At 32.3% G+C, this 24,743-nt stretch overlaps 1 protein-coding gene across 3 annotated transcripts in view; it reads left to right on the forward strand.

Moving 5' to 3' along the window:
* The window catches only part of Grm5 (glutamate metabotropic receptor 5), a 478,225-nt gene that overhangs the window by 64,383 nt on the left and 389,099 nt on the right, over nucleotides 1-24,743 (forward strand). The window lies entirely within an intron of this gene.

Genomic DNA, 24,743 nt, shown 5'->3' on the forward strand with positions numbered 1-24,743 from the left:
AGGAAAAGAAAAGTGGCTGAAGCAAAGAAACTTGGAAAAAGTAAAGCATGAAAACGACTGTACTGAGACAGCTGGGGGACAAATCATGCATACCTCTGAGTGCATAATTAATAATTTGGTTTTGGAAGCAGAAGGCATTGAAAAATTTTAAGTTAGGTTTGACTGGGTCTGGTGTGCATTTTGCCAAAGTCCTGCAGCTTTCACAGTGAAGAACATGTTAGAGGTAGAGGTTGTGTGTAGAATCCAAGAGAGGAAGGTGGGTTTAAAAAGGGAGATATCTTAGGAGTTAATGCGTATAATGTCTTAGTGAAATCTCATAATAGTAGAGTGATTTTCTGAATGCCATTTTACAGGATATAAGTTGACACTTAGAAGAGTAGTATCAATTTACTTAGCCCCATGACAATATATGACGTAGATAACAAACACCAGGTGCTGAAATGAAGTCTGTTATTTTTGTATCCCCTTTTGTTTGTCTTGCTATTGTTTGCCCATTCTCCTAGTTTTACATTTAGGTATCTTGGCTTGCAGTGCTTTGAAATCTTTTGGAACCACTTTCATGTTTCACTCCCAGTCTCTGCTAATCTGTCCTCCATTCTTTTGTAGCATAGTATGCTTTCTCACTAGTCACTAACTTCTTTATCTACTAGATTATAAATTTATTTTTTCATTAACATGTTTGCATTACATCATGGTTTTATACCATAACAAGTTGGTATATGTACATAGCCAATTTTAATTCTTTTTTTTCACAGCTTTTGCCCCCCTTCCCCTACCTCCTTCTCTACATCTTCTTCCATTTGAAAGCATTCTGCCTACTTCCTTTTTTTTTTTTATCAGTACCAGAGATTGAACTCACAACCGCCTGCTTATAAAGCAGGTGCTTATGCCACTGAGCTAAATCCCCAGCCCCTGCCTACTTCCTTTTACTTGACTTTATTTTTGTCTTTTTTTTGAGACAGGGTTTTAGTATGCAGTTCAGGTCACTCTTAAATTCATTTTGTAGACCAGGCTGGCCTTGAACTCACAATGATTCTCCTGCCTCAGTCTCCCAAGTTCTGGGATTACAGGCATGAGGCATGATACCTCATTTTTATTTGACTTATATTTTGAGTTTCTCATGTGAAAGAAATCATATGATATTTAACTTACTATTTCACTTGATATTATATTTTGGAAGTGCATACATTTATCAAAGAATGAGTCAAGTTCATCCTTTGTAGTATACTACTATGTTTATATAAATAGCATGTTTTCTTTGTCCATTCAGATATAGATATGAGCTATTTCTGAGGTTCAGGTGTTATGAATTGTACATGAATACTTATGTTTGTAGCAGTTTAATTCATAATAGATGATAAACTTCAATAGAAAGACTATAAACATTATTTTGTATAGCCCCAATACCTAGAAAAATGCAAGCATATACTAAGTGAGCAACAAAATTTAAATTAAAGGAATGCCTGTGATAATCATCTAAATCATACTGACTATATTCTTTGAATCTTCTGTGTCACATTTACAGCAGCTGACCACAGAGAATCCACTATTATTACCCTTGATAATATATACTGATCACATTTTGTTAGGCACAAAATGGACATACAATTTTATATACAATATTATCAGTGTTTCTGAAAGTATAGATACATCATGTCAGTATTTCAGGTAAGGATATAGCAACTTACCTAACGTCACTAGCTCCAGAATTCCAGTTTAAGACACTTCAGATACAAAAATCTGCAATCTAGATTATAGTATCCACATCCATCAATGCCACTTTTGTTTGTTTCCTTTTAACATCCCAATATAAGTAATGCTCTAACCTCATAAATTTTACATTCCTGATAGGAAAGACTAGTTCTTCAAAGCCACTGTTATTTCTGCTCTTCCCAAATCCTTCCACATGAACCAGTATAATGCATTCAATTTCTGTTAAAATGAGGAATATTTCAGTAGCAAGATCCTTTTATATCTACATTTAAGCATATAGCTTGCCCTGAAATATATTTAAAACACTTGTAGCATCTCACTCATCAGCATAAATCTAAAAATAGATTTTACCTATGCAAGAGTTTTGCTAAGAGTTGGTTCTGCTGGAAGATGTAAAATACTGGCGTCTTGGAAATCAGTGATGTGCCTTGTCCAGAGGCAGCCTTGTCTGCATGCTTGCCGCAATTTAAGAGTAGAATCCCTGAGTACTAAGAGAGGTTATCCTATGTGCTGTCTCTGCTGGCTTCTCCACTCTTGACTGAACGGAGGAACCAAGCAGAGCCTTGAACGACATTGTTTTTCCATTAAAAAGAATCTTTTCACCTAAGAAACACATACAAATTTACTCAGTTTTAGATGGAATCAAAGAATTTTAGATTGGGAGTGGTCCTTCATAGTATATGTAATCAACTTACTTTTGTTACTAACTTTTAAATGGCAGGCTGAAGTATGCTTTAGAGAAGAGAAAAGTGGTTCTTAAAAAGATAGATTACTTGGTCAAGTCATGAAGAAATATTTCAAACATAAGTCTAAATGCTTCTGAAAGTTAAACTGTTTAAAACATTTTTTCACTCTTTAAATGTTAAGATCTTTCCTATATACGTCCTTCTTCAACATCTTAAGACTGTTGTATTTTTTCTTTGTCTAAAGTTAAGAATCTCACAATACTATAATCTTTCTTTCTTTTTTCCCTTTAAATTGCCTTTGTTTTATCCTTACCTGTGGTGATTCCTTCTGGCTACTAAAGGAAAAAAAATGGAAATCCTTCTAATTCAAGTACAATAAATTTGTAAGAGACAAACTAACATGTGTATAATATTACAAGAAGTTGATTTTCACTTAATTAAAAATATAAATGCTAATATCAGAAAGAATTTAAGTATTCCCTTGAATTTGATAAATTATGGCTCAGTAAAATCATATGATATAAAAAGTGGCAAGCTGTATTTTCTTAAGTTAAATAGGAAACTTGGTAAATCTCTCTTAGAGTTCATCATGGAAGGTAATAAGAGATCATTTGGTTCAGTTTCCTGTATTTAGGAAAGTTATTTATGGTACACTCATTCCTAAAATATCGTTAACCATTGCTGTCATAGTGAGATCCTTGAGAGCAAAGATTGTGTATAGCATGTTGTTACTTTCAGTTCTAGAATGATGCTGGGACATTAGGAATCCTGAGCCAGTATTTGTAAAAACTGTGATGCTGTGATTTGTTACATAACGGGTCACGAACTGGTCCTCAGAATAACAGTACCCAAGAACATTGGAAGTTCCCCAAGGTGAAGGCAAGCAGCCCTTGGGAGAGATGAGTGTCAGTTCTGTGACTGCATTAGTTATCCCATGAGTCACTCCACATATGACTCCCTTCTCATGATGTGCTCATCACTCCACTGTGTTCTCTGTATGGTGGTGCTGTCTATCGTATTACACTTAAACACATCCTGGCCATCCTATCTTGGGATTTCTGACTGAAAAATTATGAGCAAAAGTAAACCTGCTTTCTTAAAGCACCCAGTCTTGTATATTTTACTGTAACTACACAAATGGGACTAAGATATATATGAGAAGGCAAGACAAATAAATGTTCTTTCATTTCACACTGCTAAGTATAGTACACTGTATCTGGCCATAAGAAAATTGCTAAGGATAAAGAATAAAAACAGTTACAAAATCCTGACCTTGGATCTTGTGTTCTGATGGTGAAGTGTCAGTAAACATGAGTGAACCCTAATGAGCTGTGCATAGATTAGACTGTGTTACAGAAGACTGCGTTTCAGGTGTTTCTGAGAAGTGGACTATCGGGTAAATATATGCAAGAGATGAGGAGGAAGATATGGGAATGTCTGCAGAAAAAGACTGATGTTGGTGGGAATAACAGAGTCCTTGGTAGAGGAAAGAAACCTTTGAAAGTTTTGAGTAGAAGAGTGAGATTATCTGATTCATCTTAAAACATATACATAACTAAAATATAGATATTAATTATAAAATGTAGACTGGAGCATAGCACTAATTAGTTACCTCTATTTATTTTATGCATTTTAGTTATATGAGGTGCATGAAAAGCAAAAATTTCCCTTCTTATAGGTAATACATTTCTAGGTGAATTAAAGAGCTAATGAACTTGAATGACACATTGCCCAAAGGGATTTCTTACATAAGCAGGCTGTCTTTATGTGGGAATCAAGGGCAAAAAATCCAGTATTATCATTAGCAACCTCTCATTTCTGAATAATTTTTAGGAAGCAAGAGCTCCAAAACAGGATTTGTCTGTGTACTTTACCTAATGTTCTTGAATAAGAAGATCAATGCACATCCGGTTTGCTAAATATATCTACAAGCTCTCTCACTGATGCAAATAACTTACACATTTTAATAAAATCTTTCATTTCCTTCTTATGACTATATTTAAAGTGTACTCTTTTGGAATTTTAATTGTTCCCCAGCTTTGGCACTATGCATTTTTCTTAACCTAGATACAGTTAGGAAAACAAGCCAAAAATAGTTAAATTTGAAATAGAAGTGCTTTTAAGCCAAGAGGTTTAGGAGACTACATGAGCTCTCAACATTCATTTTATACCCACATGTCTTTTAAAATATTGTTATCACCACATTTCCAGAACTCTCCTAGGGACAAAATAACTTACAGGTGCCTTACAAAAAAATAACTCAAAAAATTTACCCTGAAGTGAGAGTATCAAGAACAAATGGAGGGCCAGGGATTTAGCTCAGGTAAGTGCTGCTAGGTAATTGCAAAGACATGAGTTGGATCCCAGGTACAAAAGGAAACAAAACACCCCCAGCAAACAAACAAACAAAAAACAATGGGATTTAGAACTTTTGCTTTGATAGTGGCAGTCTCCCAGGAACATGTGCCTTCTGTTTTTGTTTAGGTTATCAAGATTAAAGCAGTGTTAAACCCTTGAGTGATTTGTTTTAGTAAAGTAAGATGCTGATATTAGGGCTTTTTTTTTTTTTCCTAGCCAAAGCTTTCTTTTGAGTTCATGCAGTTGGGAGAAATATATAGCCAGGCTTCATGCTTTTGCATTTGCTAGACTCCTGCAAAGTGACCTTTTGCAAAACTGTAACCATTGACTTAATATTAACACAGATGATAATGCAAAAGCTTGACCACCACACTGGTTACAGCGCCGTTCACTTCATTCCTAACTTCTACATCCCTAGTCTGTTTTTGTTCTCGTAATTTTGTCTCTTCAAGTATATTATAAATGGACCCACACAAAATATGCTCCTAATGGGATTGGCTTTTTCACTTAGCACAGCTCTCTGGAGATTTATATAAGCTGTTGAATGTATGAGTAGTGCATTCCTTTTTAATTATAGGACCGTACTTCACGGTATGGATTTACTACCTATTAAAGCCTACCCATTCACCCGTGGAAGAACATCTCATCTGATTCCTGTGTCTGACTATGAAAAATAAAGCTGCTGTGAATATTTCAGTACAGATTTTCCTGTGAATCTATACTTTGATTTTTCTAGGGTAAACATGGAGTAGTGAAACTGCTGGGCTGTATCATAGTCGAATTTAATCTGATGTTTTTCCAAGAAATTTTCCAAACTTTTCTAAAGTGGCTGTACTATCTTACATCCTCACTAGTAATGTATTATTACATAAATGTCTGATGGTGTTTTACCTTTTTACCTTCCTGTTAAGTATATACTTAAATCTTATTGTGGTTTTGATGTAAATTTCCTTGGTGGGTGCAATGTTGTAAGTCACGCTGTTTGTCATCAGTGTATTCACTTTCGTGAGATGTCTGACCAATGTTTTGCTCATATTATAACAAGAAGCTTTGTAACTGTTGAATCCAGAGCAACTTTACATACTCTAGGTCATACTCTGTCTCTGACTGTATGGTTTGTAAATGCTTTCTTCCAGCCTGTAGTTTGTTTTTTACAATCCTCTTGACAGAGTCTTGTACAATTCAGATTTTAATTTTGATGGAGGCCCACTAATCACATTTTCTTTTTAGGAGTCTTAGTTTAGGTGTCAAATGAAAGAACTCTTTGCCTCATCCTAGAACATGAACACTTTTCATATTCTTTTCTCTAAAGTTGTATTGATTTTGTATAAAAGTTATGAGACTGTATATAAACCATGCGGTTTATTTTTTACTTTGATTATGGAGTGATGACTTAAACATCATTTATTGAAAAACTTGTTCTTCCCTTGAGCTACTTTAACACTTTCGTCAAAAATCAAAGGAATGCACTTGCGCGTGTTTACTTCTGAGATCTGTGTTCTGTTCCTTGCATGTATATTTCAATAGCTCTGTCATAATTAGTCATTGCTGATGGCTCTAGTAATACGATAGATGTTGAATCCAAGTAGACTTTCTTTACTTTTACTTTCCACAATCATTATAGCAATTATAGTTTCTTAGCCTTTTTTATAAATTTTAGAATTAATTCATACAGATCTACAAAAATCTACACATGTTGTTAGATCTGTTCTTAATCATGTTCTACACGTTGTTAGATCTTTTCAACTATTTTCTGCTGACTTGTAAATAGTATGTAAATTTCTTATTTTTGATATTTACAAGCACATTGCTAATATATAGAAATGCAATTGATTTTTTGTGCTTATCCTGTAGCCTTCACCTTTACTGATCTCACTTAGTTTTAGTAGTATCTTTGTAAATACTTTGGTATTTTAAGGCAACATGCCATATCCACAAAGGACATGTTTATTTCTTTGCCTCCAATCCTTATACTATGTATTTCCTCCTAATGGTTTGTTGCATAATAATGAGAAGATTCGATGTCCTTCCCTTATTCACAGTCTTGGAAGAAAATACTCAGTTCCACTAAGTTCACATTAGCTGTTCATTTTTGTAGCTAATTCTTTATCAATCTGAGGTCCTCCCACTCTATTCCTATGTTCTCAAGCACTGCTGTTTTGGTGTATTGCATTTAAATTTCTGTTAAGTAATATTTCTTCATTGATTGACTTGCATTCCTAAATAAACACTGCTTTGTCGGAGTATAATTTTCATAAGGTGCTGAATTCTCTACATAGTAATTTGTTACATGTTTCTGTGGATATTCTCATAAAAATATTAATATGCAGTTTTCTTTCTCTTTTTTCAAAAAATGGGCCTGCAGATTTATTTCTCTATATTTAAGAGTTTTAAATTATGAATCTTTAACACGTATATGATATTGAAATTATCTATTTCCATTTGGATAAATTATTATTGTGCTTTACAAGGAATTTACTCCTTTCTTTCAAATTATAAAGCTTTCCATATATTCCTTATTTTTCAACATTTAAAAGATCTATATTGATATTCACATTCCATTCATGATGTTGATAATGTGTGTCTTTTTTTTTTTTTTTTTTTTTTGGTACCAGGGATTAAACCCACAATCTCCTGTTTGCCAAGCAGGCACTTAAACTGCTGGGCTCAAAATCCTGGCCCCTTCTTTTTGTTTTTTAATGTCTTTTCAGAGATTTGCCAAATTTATTGATTTTTTTTAAAAAGCAGATATCTGTTGTATTGGTTTCCTTTACATTACATATTTTATTGATTTCTGTTATCACTATTGTTTCCTTTCTGTTTGCTTTGCCTTTATTTTTCTCTTTTTCTTTAAGACTTACCTTAAGTTACTGATTTGAGAGTTTTCTATCTTTCTATTGTAATCACTTATTCCTAAACATTTTCAGTACTGTTAACTGTATCCCATATTTTGATACATTGTATTTTCAATTTAACTAAGTGCAATGACCTTTTTGTTTTATCTTTTACTTCGGGTTTACACTCTTGTTATTTAGTAGTGTGTTTCTTAGTCTCTGAGAAATTTCTTCCTATACTTCTGTTATTCATTTTACTTTGACACTTCTTGAGGTCAAACAGAACTGGTTCTTTCAGTTAGCTGTGGTTGATCTTCTGCCCTGATATTTGTTCCAAGAACATTTTTCAAAGAAAAATAATTATTCTTCTGTTGTCAGATATCGTTATCAAATGAGTAGTTATTTGATGGTTTTCTTCACTTCTACAATAATATTGTTCATTTTCTTTCAAGTTGTTCAATTGTTGAGAAAGTGTTGCTAAAGTATTTACAAAATTATACCTTTGTCAGTTTCTCTTCGGTTCTTTCAGTTTTTAATTCATGCTACAAGAAAGCATATCATTTATTGCATAAATTTTTGGAACAGACTATCCTCTTTGTATTTGTGTAATGCACTGTTCTATCTTTGTCTCTTTGTTTGAAGTCTACCTGATAAAATATGAAATTTGTTCTATACTCTTATTTTATGTGCTTTGCATAATGTTTTCCATACTTTCACTTTTAATATGTCTATAGGTTATTCTTGAAATCAGTTTCTTGTAAACAGCATTTTGTTAGATCATTTTGTTAATTCGCTCTGACAACTCAATATTTAATTGATATATTTATACTACCCACCTTTAGAACTTAATGCTATATTATGGTTAAAATTTTTACTTTTTCTCTTAATTTTCTTATAATGCAGCTTCTATTTTTCTGTTTCTGCCTTTTTGCCAGTTATTTGAACAATGTTCTGAATTCCTTTATGTTTTACCTACATTATTATTGAGTGCACCTATTTGTGTAGTTTTAGTGGTCACTCTGAGTAACATTCTATAGTGTTATCGTTTTCCAAATTCGAGTAAAATGGGTAAATATTGCCTCAACCAATGTTCAGTTCTTGACTTTTGCTTATAATTTTCTTAAATATTTACTTATATTCATTTATAACCACACAGCACTATTGTTGTGGCTTGTATCAAAATGTTTCCCCAAAGCTTTGTGTGGGCCTTTTTGGAGGTGGTGGAGGCTAGAGTGTGTGATACTGGAATTAAAGGAATATGGTACAAGATTAGCTCACTAACTGACTTAGCATCATTTTGGATGTGGATAGTAGATGTCCCACCATCGGTGTGGGCAGCACCAGTAAATAGGTTTGTAGTCTGGATGAAATATAAAGGGAAAGAAAATAGTAGTCCTCTTGTCTGCTCTGATGGACTTTTTTTCCTCTGTGATGCCCGTCTACCATTCTACTCTACCTAAGGGCCAACCAAAAATGGGTTAAAAACTTTACAAACTGTGAACTGAAATAACTTTTCTATTCTAACTTGTGGATGTCAGGTATTGTATCCTAGCAATGAGAAAAATAACTAAGACAACCATGTTATATTTTGGCCTCGGCTATCATATAGAATTTAAGAAACTGAAGCAAAGAAGAAAAAACATTTCATTTACCTACCTTTTACTTTTTCTATTTTCCTTCTTTCTTAATGTTTCAAGATTTCTCCAATATTTGGTGTTTTCATTTTCGACTTTTTTAGTTTTAATTCAGTTAAAAATGTTTTATACACTCCTTTATTCCTGAAGGACTTTTTTTTCTGATTTTGACTCTATGTTTCTACTTTTATATTGTCAGTCCTTGAAAATTACTTTATTACTTCTTTCAGGACTCCTTAGCTTTTTATGAGAAACCTGCCATTGTTGGAAAATTTTTCTTTTGTAAACTAGGTGTTTTCTTTTTTTAAAGCTAGTTGCTTTTTAGAGTTTTAAAATTTGTATTTCACAAGTCTGACTCTCCAATGTTTTGGTGGTTTTATTATGTTCATAGTATCTGAGGTTTGCGCAGCTTCTTGGGAGTGTTTAGCTGCTGTTTCTTAGCTCCTCTTCTGCCTCACTCGCCTTCTCTTCTCCTTGCAGGACTTGAAGAGCCAAATGGCATTTATAGAATACATTTTCTGATAGTTTCACAGAGTCCTGAAACTCTGTTTAAAAAAAAAATTACTTTTAAATTTAAATTTACTAATTTACATATTTCTATTATCTGGTTACTAATTCTTCAATGATTCGCTCCATCAAGGATTTTCCTCCCTTCTTTCCTTAATTTCTTGTTTTCTTGTCTTTTTTTTTTGTTATTGTGGGTCTTTTTTTCTAAAAAATTCATTTAATTCTTTAAAAGTGTGTCTTTAAAGAGACGTTCTAATTTTATTTTTCTGAGAACTTCTAAGTTTTTTATTTGGTATGAGGAATTCTGCAGTTCTGCAGTTTTGTAATTCTTAACTTTTAAGGTTACTGTTAGAATCTGTGTCCAATAGTTTTACAACCAAATTATACTATTGTTTCCATCTATGGATTTTCCTGTTTAATCTGGTCTTAAGCATGACGGTGTTATGTAATGAGGCCTTTGGCTCTTAATTAAGCATTCCGTTTTATCTGGCTTACTTTGATGCTGCTCTGGCAGGAAAACAATGGGTGTCATTTTTTAAAAAAAATTTCTCCCATAAGCTCAGCAGGGCAGGTGGTTTTATTTACTTATTTACTTATTTTTGTCTTTTTGAGTCAGAGCCTCACTATGCAGTTTACACTGGCTGTGAACTCACTTTGTAGCCCAGCTTGGCCTAGAACTCCCAGCAATCTTCCTGCTGCAGTCGGCCAAGTGCTGGGCTTGTAGACCTGTGCCACCACGGTCAAGGTCAATCTGGGTGTCATCTGGTTATATAGTTAAATGGCTTAAAAGTCCAGTTTCACTCCTGAGCTCTCTTGACAACCATGGTGAGGGCGCATTTTTCATTTTTGATGGAAGAAGTGATCAAGCTTCCTACAAGGTCTCTACTGACACTCCTGACAATGAGAAGGAGATGATGTCCTCAAATCCCCTGGTTGATGGTGGAAATTCTAGTATACATTAGGCCTCCTCTATTACCAACCCAGAGAGGAGGAGACACATACACTATTGACAAATCAGAGTGGAAGTTCAGGCCTTTTAAGTAATCTTCACTAATGGCATCTCTCATTTTCTAAATTCTGTGTAACAATGGTGAGTGCCCTGGATCCTTACAGCTAATGCAGTCCCCTCTAATACAAGCTTGGCAGTATGATTGCATATCTAATTACAGACTGGGAAGGGTAGAAGTTTAGCCTTTATATATGGCCTTTTCTAGTATTGATAATGGGCCACAGATTTTGCTAAATGTATTGGTAAGAGAAGAGTGGCTACCATTTCAATTTTTTTTAAACTTTTTCATTATCAGTGCTGAAGTTTGAGCCCAAGGTCTTAATCATGTTAGGCAAGTGCTCTGTCACCTGACTGCATTCCCAGGCCCATCTAAAACATTTCTGTCTTGTTAGATGACCTCATTCTTACTCCTGTGGTTACAGACAACATGCTTGTGTTGGAGCTTTTGTATTTCTTGACCACTGGTGTTTGCAGATTGCTTATTCATTTTCCAACTTGGAATACACTGATGCAAAAAGAAAACTCTGGAAATCACCACCGTGTTCTTCCTTAGCTATTGATGTCAATGTTTAAACTTCCTTCCTCTCTATATTTCAGCTTTTTAAAATATTTACCTTATATATAATAGCTAGTTGTACCTCATGAAATACATAAGAAAAATGGAATTCCATCTTTTCAGAAGCAAAATCTGAGACTTGTATTTTAAAATGATTTTTGGCGGTTTAAACCATTTGGGGAAATACACATCTCTATAAATCTCAAGACTGTGATCATACATAAAATGACAGTCATTTTTGTATATAGAAGAAACTGGAAGAATCAAAACTAACAAAGTGGGCATGGTGGTGCACACTTATAGTCCCAGAATTTTGAGGGATTGAAGCAAAAGACTGCAAGTTTAAAACTTGTCTGGATCCATTAGTTACTTAAATATGGCCATCATATGTCCTGAATTTCTGTTTCTCTGATTTAGCAGGTCCCAAAATCTGACCCCTAATTTAAGGTATTTTTCCTGGCTCACTTTATCTGTGTTTTTGGTGACATTTTTCCCAAAGAGATATTAGACCATTTTGGTGCCACTCATCACTCACAGTAATCTCTTTCCTATTTCTAGTTATACTCTTATAACACGTGTGTACTAGATTTCTATCATTACATCAAAATCTGCACAACTAGAACATAGTCATCTTTTTATTGATCCTAATTTTTTTTTCATAATTCTAGTTTTAATATCAAATATAACATTCATTTTTTGTCAAAAGACATATTTAATTCTTTCCTTCACCTTTCACACTTCATTACCAATGGTGTTTTTTTTTTTTTCACTTTTGTCTTTATGGTGCTTTTGTAATCCTTGTTTTCCCTGATCATACTACTGTTCACCAATACAGCCTGGACATTACTCTTTTATTCCTGTTTCTGGAATATTTTAATGGTGCACTCTCTGTGTGTCTCTGTCTCTCTCTGTCTTTCTCTCCCTCCCTTCCCTCTCTCTCTCTCTCCCTTTCTCTTTTTCTTCCCCCCCCCTCTCTCAATCCACTCTTTCAAACTTACTATAAATATCTTACAAGCACTTCCTCCCCCTTTTCTTTCTCCTTCTTTTCTCCTCCTTCTCTTCCTCCTCCTCCTCTTTCTTGGTCTTTGAGTTCCCTGACAAGAATATTTTACTGGCTTGCCATTACCTCAAGATTAATTACAAAGTGCTTTAATTTAGAAGGATGAGTCTTCTGAGTTTAAACATCCTTTTATGGTTCTTTATAAAACTCTTCAGGTAAGTGTTCATAAATTCCTGTAAAAGACAGCAGGAAACAGTTAACTAACTTTATTATAATTCTGGTATCTATTGTGAAACTTGGACAAATGCATTCATTGAGTGACTCGTTTTATCGATCAAATCAAAAGAAAATCAATGATAGATCTAAGACCAGTTTGAAATCTAACATTCTGTAAAAAAAAATTAGAACAATAAACAAATGCTTTACCTACTGCATTTACTTCTTTCTTCTAGAAAGGAGACCAAATTTTATTCCTGTTTTGAACATTTTATTATTTTTACCTAGTGGCTAGTCCATTAGTTCATTTGGATTATAGACATACATAACCCACTGTGTTGATACTGTATCTCAGGCCCGTTGTCTCTCAGACACTCTTCAGATAGCTTAACTAGACAGGGTACAGCACGTGAAGAGAGATTAAGGAGAGAGTTTGGTTTAAAAACAAACGGTAGAACTATCTTTTTATTATTTTTGTCTATAAGTGAAAAAAAGGAAATGGAAAGTGCATGCCTATTTATGACATTTGTAATTCATCACCATTCAAATTCTTAATTAATTCTGGAAGTAAACAGAATTAGTGTTATTTCATGTTAACTCAAGTTGCAAAGCTTTTGAAGTCCAGCAATACCAAACCCCAACATTTCTTCTCGTCAGAGGCACTCAGATATGTCCTTTCAAAGTTTACCAGCATTGTCTTTCTCTGAAGCAAGATTCTGTCTCTTGTGGATTTCAGAGATGAAGACATATCTGTAATCAAATTTTGTGCAGAGAAAATAGGCCATTTTGTAGTGCAGTTCTCCCACAGGATTTTATATGACAAGTTAAAGTGTCAATCTAGTAAATTGAGTAATAATTAAAACTTTCCTTAAAAATTTGAGCCTATATGTTGCACAATTATTTTTTACTTTGACAAATACTTACACATTATTATTATTCTGTTCTATGAAGTATCTTTGGCCCTATGCCCTTTATTTTGTTTTTGTTATAAGAACAATATAAGGCAGATCTCAATCCCAGAAAAATCTCTATATGTGAGGATTTAGGTGAGGAAAGAAGCTGTGTTTCTTTCTCTTTTGATTCCAAGTGGTCATCATTCTCAGAATACCTTGCAGATACTGTATCACTTGGAATTTCAAAATTTGAGGTTTTCCTCGTGGTCTTCATATGTTTGATACAACCTACATACTACTTTTAAATTACAAACTAGAAACAAGAACTGATGTTTAAAAATGCAAAATTATGTGCCCATATGAATCTCAGTGGCCATTAAAGTTGTTGTCAAGCTCTTCCTAAGGATCTCTAATTAGCCTTGCACCGGGGTATGTTACACATTATTAATGCATTGAAGGTAACTTTTTATTACATGTAGCCTAAATATACCATAAGTGTCTTGTGCTGTCTACCTTCCTGATTTTACTTAGGGAATATATTCACACATAGCTTTTGCTCCATGATGAGTCTATTTCTTGTAATATCACTAGAGGGTGATAATTGTCTCCAGTGTTTCTCTTCATAACAGCTCTGGGTTTTCTCTTTGTAAAACCTGTTTCAGTGTCATTTTGCGGGAACTATTCTAACCATCCTCATGCCCACAAACGTGCAAAGTTAGAAGCCCTACACCTAGACAAAAAACATTTTTCATTACTGTATCTCAAGAGTCTGGCAAATACATGAATAAACTAGCGATACATTGAAGACTTAAATGTAAATTCTGATACCGTAAATCTTTTAGCAGAAAACATTGGAGAAAAGTTATTCAGTATTGAGTTGAAAAGTTATTCAGTTATTGGTTGTCATGATAAATTTTTGGATAAAAAACAAAAGCACTAACACAATAAGCAAAAATAAGTACCAATCCCTGGGAACTATACCAAAGTAAAAAATTTCTGCACAAGAAACATTTAACAAAATAAAAGAATAATTGATGGATTAACCATATACCCAATAAGCAGTTAATATCCATCTACATTTTTCCATTCTCTGGGTTGAATTTTTAAATTTTTCATCCCCAAATCTCTCTTTTAGCTATTTATTTTTTAGTTAGTAAATTTATTTTATTTTAAAATCAATAAATAAAGTTATATGTATCTATCATGTACCATTTGATGTTTTGAAGTACATGTATATCATGGAGGAATAAATAAATGTTAATGACTCATGTATTCCTTCACATTATCAGTATTTCTGCAGAGAATATCTTGAACAAATATTTTACTCTGCTTTTTCTTTACCACTTACTTGTCGATTTTCAAAATTTACGTATTTATTTTGTAATAAATGTAGATTTGCATATAGATCTAAGATGTGAAAAAGTTCTATCAGTGATAATATTCTTCAAAACTGCAATACCATGACCAGGAGACTGGTATATGTATAGTTGACAGAAAGAAGAGTTCCTTTACCACTGGGAATCCTTGTATTTCCTTTTTATAGCTATCGCCATTTCTGCTTTTCTGACCCAGCTACCAATTTGTTCCCCACTTCTACAGATTTCTGAAATCCAGAACATTATATAAATGGAAGCATATGAAATGTTATCTTTGGAAACTAAGTTTTTCACTCAGCATAATTCTCTGGGCATTTATATAACTTGTATTTGTTACTAAGTTGTCCTTGTTGCCTAGTAATATGAGATGCCTGCATGAGATGGATGTTGCACAACTTGTTCTCTAGACGCAGGGCTTCTTTTGGTTATGATGAATAAACCTATGAGCATTTAGTTAAACATTTTTATGTAAATATGTTATTATTTTAAGATAAATATGCATCTTTGAAATTTCTTTATTGTATATCATGGAGATACTACTGTATATACATACATATTTTAAAATACAAAGTATACATATAACGTATCCACATCTAATACACATAATTCATGTGTTATTTTATATATTATTTTAAACAGATTTTATATATCATATATTTATATACCTATTATTAATATTGTATATTTTATGCTAATATGTTTTATATAATATACATGTTTATATATACTATATATTTTAAAATATGTATCATATATTTTGATAATATATAAAATTATATTTTCAAATTATCAAAGTGTTTTCCATAGTAGATATACTATTTATATGCATTTCAGTATTGCATTTCCCATTAAAATCCACTGATCAATTTTAAATTTTATATGAAACTTTCTTATCCATAAAATTATAACTTCATCCATTGGTCACTTGGAAAATATTTCTTCACTGAATCATAAAGGATGTCTTCCAAATGTTGACAAGTTTCATTATATACTTACAGAAAAGCTCATTTCTAAATTTTATCCTCATGGTCAGAATAGATTTTATGACCTACAAGCTGGTAAATTCATGTTAGTACATAATTTTCATGAAAAGCTCTTTTATTTCTTGAAATCTTAAGTTTTATAATAGATGGAAAGTATGTCAGTTGTTTTCCTCAAAATATTTCTTCGTCAGTTTTCCCTGAGAGTGGCAAATACCTAGGATGATCATTTTATGACAAGAAAAGAGCTTTTTGTTCCGTGTGGGAGGTTTCACTCATGAACAGGAGACCCTAGCAACTTGTGATTGTGGGAGCATATTAGGAGTGAAGCACGTCTCATGGCAGAAGCACTCACCTCATGATTGGTGTATGAAAGAAAGGATGAGGAAGGAATTAGAGTCCCACCGTCCCGTTCCAGTACACATGCATAAACACTGAAGATCCTTATTCTAAATCCTTTCTCTTCCTGGTTCTGCCACTTTCCAGTAATGTCAACCTGGGGACAAACCTTTAACATGTGGATGTTTGGGACACATTCCAGATCCAAGATAGCAACGTGATAGGCTCAGTTAACTAATATGAAGAGTATATTAACTAAATAACTAATCAAAAGGAACTTTTTTGTATATTTTGATACTTTAAAATAATTACATGAAAAAGTAATTAATCTCATAATTCAATTTCAAGTATTCTTTCTAAATAACCATCTTGCTTTCAAATGTAATAAAAACACTATAGAAGTACTTCTTGTTTCATCTTATGAGATAATTAAAAGGTATATATTGAAAACAAAATTATATATAAGTGAAACTGATGTCATATTTTTAATCTTTACTATAAGTCTATAGTGGTTAAGAAAACAAACAATTACATTTTGGGAAGAGAGTCCTGTTTCATATCATGGTACCAGCGGTATTATCAAGCCATTACTTTTGCAACCTCTGCCCAAGTGTTCATAGGGTACACTTCAGTATTACTATTAAAATAATTATTGCAAGTCCTCAAAAGGGACCGGGAGACAAAAAATTTCATTGTAATTCTTCATGCTGCTGATTTAAAGTATTATGTAAAACATTCTATTGACATTCCTGTTATAATTAGGATTTGCTTTGGATGAATACTCTATGTCAAAAATTTGTTTCATGCAAGACATTCCATTTGGTCAAAATTTAAGGATAAATAGGATAGTGTTCCATTGACATTCACAATGTCATCTCCCTTCTCCCTGTGGCTATAGCAGTCTTATATTTTCTTAGGAAATCACTTGCTTGTCTTTTAGTTTGTATCTGAAAGATTTATCTGTGCTTTCATCCATTCCTATAACCATCCATTCCTAAAATAAAATCATCCTATGGAAATTCAGTTATGTTCCAACAATTTTGTAAACTCTAGAGATACAGAATTGTTCCATGAAGTGGGACATCTAAATTTGGGGTTGTAAGTATGAGGAAAATCATCACAATGCTACCAGGAAAATACTGTAAAACACAATGATTAAGTCATGAAAACATGGTGAGATAAAAATAATTGGGGTTGAGAGCAGATAGCAATTTTTCCTTCTTGAAGACAGTTTTCTTGGCTTTCTGTATTCAGTACAGAGACTAGGTCTGGTGTAAAGGACTCCATACCTGATTACATTGAGTCAAATTGAATATCAGATGTATATTATAAATAATAATTATTAGAATTGTTGCTGATTGGAATGCTTTCTGGAGTAAGATGGAATCTTAATGTTTTTTCCCTCCTCAATAGATGACTGGATAAAGATAATGTGGTATCAATATTTCATAATGAAATACTATCTGGGAATAAAAGACAAATCTGAGACATTGTAAGAAAATGGATTTACCTAGAAAATGTAATGTTGCATGAAATAAAGCAGACAAGCAAACTTAAATATGGTATGGTATCTCTCATTTGAGTAAGGCAAAGTGCAACCAGATTAATAACGGATAGATAGGAGGCAGAGTGTATATGTTATATAAATGGGAAAGCATTGAAAAGAATAAGAACAAGGGGTGGGGGGAAGGGGAAATAAAAAATATGCCATATACAGGAAACTAATAGCTTCACTTATTATAAAGATTGTATACCATAAACATGAACTAAGATTAATATCAACAAATGAAAATGGGTAAGGGAATAAGAGGAGTTGGGCGAGGTGGCGCATGCCTGTAATTCCAGCGCTCCGAGTTTGAAGAGGAGGATCGCCTTGAGTTTGAGGCCAGCTTGTCTACATAGCAAGTTCAAAACCAGCCTGGACTATGTACATAGTGACACCTGCTGTCCACCAAAAAATAAAATAAAATAAAATAAAATAAAATAAGAATAGGTAATCAGGAGAGGGAAGAAAGGGGACAGGAAAGAGAAAGGTAAGGGACTTAAAGAAACAAACTGTGTTTTCCAAACCTACTTTGTACCCAAGATGATTGTAAACTGTATTTGCTGCAAACATGTATTAATGAAAAGGAAAAGAAAAGAAAGAAGAAAATATATAATAAACTAGTTAAATAGTTAATATGGTACTTTAAAAGAAAATTTTGGAAACAACACGTTCTTTTCATGATAATGTCAGTTAGGTATTCTGAGGAACTGAACAAATGAAATGCAATGTTTCTTTGGGGTGCTGTATCTTAGAAAATGAAAATATCTAGAAAATCTCTTTAGATTTCCCCACAGCTACTAGAATTCAAATAAGCATCTTTTCTGTAATTGCTTTAGTTACTCTAAATGTTACTTAGATTTAAAATTCTTTGGATTAAAAATGTCTCTAACAAATATAAAATGAACTCCATTTAATCAAGTTCAAAATTATTTATATAAGCTTAGGGAGTCAATTTCTGTAGTTAAGAGAACAATGACAATGATTGTTTTTATCTGCTGCTTTCAACATGTAGTCCTTATGCATGTGGAATGCTTGGGTACTAAAACCGAGAAAACCACCAAGAGATTAGTGGGCTTTTTGTCTAAATATAAAGTAGCAAGAGAACTGTCAGAAAGAAAAATTTATAAACAATTAATGCAACAGTTATTATGTTCACATTGCAAAGACTTGTATGATAATATGATAGCACACACCAAAAATTCAAATTTGAATGCCACATAAAAGAAAAATGTGAAATGAGGTTATATCATGACTATGAATGTTTGTTAAGATTTTAATTTATTTTCAAGAAGGAAATAAGCAGAGAAAAACATAAAATTTTATTCTCTTGCTAAAGCTAAAATAATATGGATATGGGCTCTGCTATAAATTATTCATTCATAACACTAATATTTATTGAGAATTTTCTATGCCCTAGGCATTTTTCAAGGTATAAAATGACATGTAAGGTAAATTCAGTTTTTAGTTTCATAATTCTTCTCTAGGTGACTCATAAATCCTGATTCTTCCAGATTGCCTTGGAGTTTGACTACTCAAAACTAATGTACTACACTAATCTAACTTTGACTTATTTATTTTCCAATACTTTTGATCACATAATAAAATAATTCAATGAAACACATAGAGGACACACATGTACACCATGTTATCTACTTATTGACAATATCTATTCAATTATCTACTTTTAACATAGGAACTCTCTCTATTGCCTAGCTTGTCACTGAACTCCTGGGCTCAAAGGACATCCCTGCCTCAGTTTCCAGAGTATGTGGGACTACAGAGGCATGCACAGTGCCTAATACCGCATTACTTAAAAGCTTTCATTGTGTATTTGATCAAATACAAAGAATATGATTTCTGACACATTGCATATATATTTAAATACAAGTGATAATGCCATTGAATTAAATGTAACCAGTAAAATGCAAACCATTTAGAGCTTTCATATTTAATATTCAGGTAAAAATAAAATAACATGTTCTTGTTTATTTTTTTATAATTAATTTTTAAAATTTTTCTACTTATTAATTTTCTTTATTTTAAAAAATTAAGTTTATTGGTACAATCTAGGTAATAGAAGTATTGCATTAATCATAGGGAATTTGTACATGTTCATGATATACCTTGATTTGTCTTTTTTTCTCTCCCATTCCTTCCTTCTCTTCAGTCCCTTTTCCTATCCTTATTCATAAAGCTGTTTCCATTTTATACTTCTTCTCTCATATTTTATTTTCCCCTCCTTCCTCCACCTCCTCCCTTTCTTAGTCCACCTTTGCATTTGAGCAATTTGTTCCCATTTCCCCATATATCATGTGGCTTTCATGTATACTGTTTCTCACATTAGCGAGATGATGAGATACTTGTGTGTCTAATTTATTTCACTTAAGAGTGTGGCCTCATGGTCTATCCATTTAGTAATACATACCTCAGTTTATTCTTCTTTATATATTTTTTTAATAAAGTTTAGCTATTATAAACTGTGCCACTATAAACATTGGTGTGCCTATATAACTGCGATATGATGCTTTTAATACTTTTGGGAAAACATTAAGAAAGGGAATAGCCAAGAAAAAGTGTTAAATGGTTCCTCAAGTCTTAGTTTTTTGAGGAATCTCCACACTGATTTCTACAGTTGTTGCAAAGTTTACAAGGTCAGCTGTGAAGAGGTGATCCTTTATCTCCACAGTCCTTCTAGCATTTGTTATTGGTTGGCTTTTTGATAATATCATTCTTTCTGGAATGAGACAGAATCTCAGTGCTGTTTTAATTTGAATCTCTCAAATGTGTAGTGATGAAGAACAAGTTTAAAAGACCAGAAAATTAATATTGTTCCTGTGTCCTCTATGATTTTTATTTTGATTTTATTTCTTTAATATAATTGGCTTCTAATTTGGCATATATACTTTTAAATCTATTTCATATATCTGAAACAAAAATTTCAGCGATATGGTATATATAGATAGGCACACATACTGCATTTGCATATTTCTGTGATGAAAAATTCTTCCAAAGTGAGTTATTATTATTAAATATTTCAGTATTAAATAAATGAAAACCACCTAGTATAGTATAAATTATAAAATTATTATATTTAAAAAATTTGCTAGGGAAATAAAACCTTTTTTATAAAATGAACAGGATTTTCTGAGTGGTGGCACATGCTTATGATCCCAGCACTGAAAGGCTGAGACAGGAGGATCAATTGGGCTTCATAGGCAGATTGAGCTTTGTAGCTAGACTCTGTCTGAAAAAACAAATTGTGGACAAGACTTATTTTATGAATTATTCATGAACCAATGAGTAAATATGACTGATTAGTAGTACTGTGAGTTTTGTGAGCTAATTTATATATTATTTTTCCTATTTTTCACTTTTATAAATGGAAAAGCTATGAAATACTGCTCATATAAAGAGATGATTAGGTATTCCCTTGCCACAACACTAAATTCTTTTTTTTTTTTCTTATTTAAGAGGAAAAAGAGAAAAACACAAAACAAACCAAAGCGGTGTAAGTTCTTTGAACTCCTGGATTATCTCTCAAAATCCACATCATGACATATGAAAATAATTTTAATGAATCTTCCTTCAGTTTTGATAACAGCAAATAAATATAATTTATTGGACTTGTAAAATATTAGTCACCACAGCAATACCAAGACTTTGAAGTGCCACTTGCTTCTGTCCAAGGATCTTACAGATTTTGAACATTTAAGCAATATCATTGTAAAAAAAAATGCAGTTATTTTGTATCATAGGAATCCAAAGAGGAAGAAGAAACCAGTAGAGCTGATCCACATCGGAATGTAGTTCAGGTTTAAAGTTAATTCTGTCTCTTGAACGCTGATTTCATTTACTGGACTAAGAAACTAATGTGCATTCTACAGCATTTCAAATGCAGAAGTTCACCTGCTGTTGTTACTAACCAGGAGCAAGTTACCATTGTTTTGTACATGGAGCTGTTCAGACTTTCAGTGTTTTTATATTTGGTAGTAAGAACTTGATACCCTAAAACCTAAATTGTGAATTCTGAATAGGATTTTGTTTTTAATTGAGCCTCATTTTTAAAGACATTAGCTCTTGAGAACTCCCAGGTATTTAAATGTATCTTATATTGAAACTACCTGGAATAAATTACTCAAAGTAATTTTAAAATGTATTTTCATTGTCTATCTCTCTCCAGAAAGAATGGCTATTATCAAGAAATCAACCAATAATAAATTCTTATGGGCCTGTTAGACAAAAGGAACACTTCTCCGCTCTTATTGTGAATGTAGACTGGTGCAACTGTTGTGAAAATCAGTGTGAAGATTCCTCAGAAAACTAAAACTCGAGGTTTCATTTGATCCAGCTATTCCACTTCTTGATATCTTCACAAAAGAATTAAAAGCACCATAACACAGTGATGCTGGCACATCCATGTTTTTAACAGCACAATTTTTAATAGCTACATCTTAGAAAGATCCCAAAGTCCATTAGGAATGAGTGGGTGAAGATGATGTGGTTTCTTTTATACAGTGGAATAATACTCTGCCTTAAAGAAGGATAACCTTGAGACATTTACAGCTAAATGGATTCACTTTAAGATCATACTCTTAATGAAAAAAATTAGACATACATGGTCAAATACTGCAATGTTTCGCTTGTCTAAAAAACTGAAAGTGGAAATAAGGACCAAAATGAATAGTAGATATTATGACATAGGGAGGAGATGTTCAAACGGAAGGGGAACAAGGAAGAAGGGAAAGGGAAAAGGAAAAAATTAAGACAGAAGAAAATAATAGAAACAAAGCTTTTGTTAATGAGGGGAACTGGAGCTGAAGGGAGGGGAAGGTAATGGGGAAATGAAGAATCAAGATATATTATGTACAGGCACAAATTCCCTGTGATAAATGTGATCACTATGTATATCTAAAGAATATCAATAAAATTAGTAAAAATAAATTGAAATTAAAATGTCTATTTTAAAAGTTTTAAATCTTTCTAAATGAATAGAAATATTTCATTTATTCTATTAGATAATTAGAATAACTGATTGTTTCAATATTGATTAGTTTACGGAGAAAATTACTCATATACTGTCTTTCTAAACAAGATTATTTAGGGAAAATATGATAAACCTACATGAAGAGTCAGCATATTTAAGTCTTTTTTATTATTTTTATATAACAATTGAGGAGGAAGTAAGTATTCAGTAGTAGAATAAAAGCTTAAAATTTTATCCTGAAAAAATGTTTTATGTGTCAAATTGGCTACATATTTTCAGCTAGTACAAAATGAAAACTTTCTCTGGATACTTATTTCTGCAATTATTGTCACTTCTATGTGTATTAAGTATGCTACTAATTATGAAAAATGCAATGTTAAAACATTGAGAATCAATTACCTCATAAGCTTACTGAAAGTAAAGTTTGCATAATAACAGTTATTATTGATTTGTTTTAAGCTGTACCCTGAGTTCAGCACTTGGTTTTTAAATAACATTTGTTATAACTGCATTTATTAGATATAATTATTATAGTTATTAGATGAAGAATCACAGTCTTTATACAATAAGATTCAGACTCCTATCATCCTATTTGAGAATAAAAAAGTTGATGAAAAATAGAGAAGCGATGAATTAATAGGCTTTATAAGACTGAAGAACATTTCAACAAGAATTTAGAGCTCACTATTTTAAAGCATTTGACAACTCTGAAAGGAAACAAAGATAAAGATTAAATCAAGCAGGGCTGGGGATTTAGCTCAGCGGCATAAGCGCCTGCCTTGCAAGCAGGCAGTCGTGAGTTCGATCCCTGGTACCGATAAAAAGGAAAAAGACAAAAAAAGAAAAAAAAAAAGATTAAATAAAGCTCAGATTTTTGTAAATAGAAAGTTTAGAAATGCACAGTTCTGAAAATCTATAATCACAATGTTTCTAGATGTTACAAAGTGTTTCAATAGCATTATTACATGTAATATGTCAAAATGTGGATAGAAAATTATACTTAAAACTCATTTACTGATGATGCAAAGTATTTAGATGATGAAAATCCATGCTAACCTTTATAAATCAATATATTGTATAGTGCTTAGAAGTCTGAGTTCTGTATTCAGAATAATAATTCCTTAAGCTTTGATTCCATTGTAAATATTCCCTTATTGTATTTGTGTAAAGTGTCCTGGATATTACTAGGATTTTACTTAGGATAAAAGCTTAAATTTTTAACTTGGAAAAATGTTTTATGTGTCAAATTTGCTGCTTATTTGCAGCTAATACAATATAAAAACCTTCTCCGGATACTCAATTCTGCAATTATTGAATGTCACTTCTATATATAAGTATGCCACATGTGAAATGTTATTTCAGTACATGTAAAATATTATTTTAGATTAAATAATCTAAAATAACTTGTATGTAATTGTCTATAATTACTGTTAAGTAAAATAAACAATGCACAAACATGAATATTTCATGAGGACCCAAAGCATAAATGTGATAAATGCCAAAATAAAAGACAGATAGTAGGAATCAAAGAGACAGATCTTTGGCAAATGTGCTGGGAACCTAGAGGTGGAAGGAGGGAAGAGGAAAGAAGGGAAAAAACACTTTAGAGAATTAAGGTATATATATACATATATATATATATATATATATATATATATATATATATACCTATATATATATATATATATATATATATATACCATATATATATATATATATATATATATATATATACTCTCCATGATGAGTGTAATTGTTTCATAGTACAAACATGTATTAATGAAATAAAAAAATTAAAAGGTGCATATTTTGAGATGTTTTTAAAATTTGGAAATGTTAGAAATGATGACAATAACAGATTAATGTATATTCTGAGCCAATTTTATATCAACTATTTTCCATGTATACTCTGTATATAGTATCTATGCACGTATTATCTATTATATATTGTCATAATAACCCATAATGTAAGCACCAATGTCCCTTTTAATGTATGAAAACTTTGAGTCTGAGGAGCTGACCTTATATCACATGCCAGTTTTTGAAGTCCTGATAATCAAGGCCAGGTCTGGCTCCCAAATAAGCTTAAGGTGTTTCCATTAAATTTGGATT

The sequence above is a fragment of the Cavia porcellus genome, unplaced genomic scaffold (assembly GCF_034190915.1).
Source record: "Cavia porcellus strain 051 isolate PalLab524CR breed Dunkin Hartley unplaced genomic scaffold, mCavPor4.1 scaffold_9, whole genome shotgun sequence".
Lineage (NCBI taxonomy): Eukaryota > Metazoa > Chordata > Mammalia > Rodentia > Caviidae > Cavia > Cavia porcellus.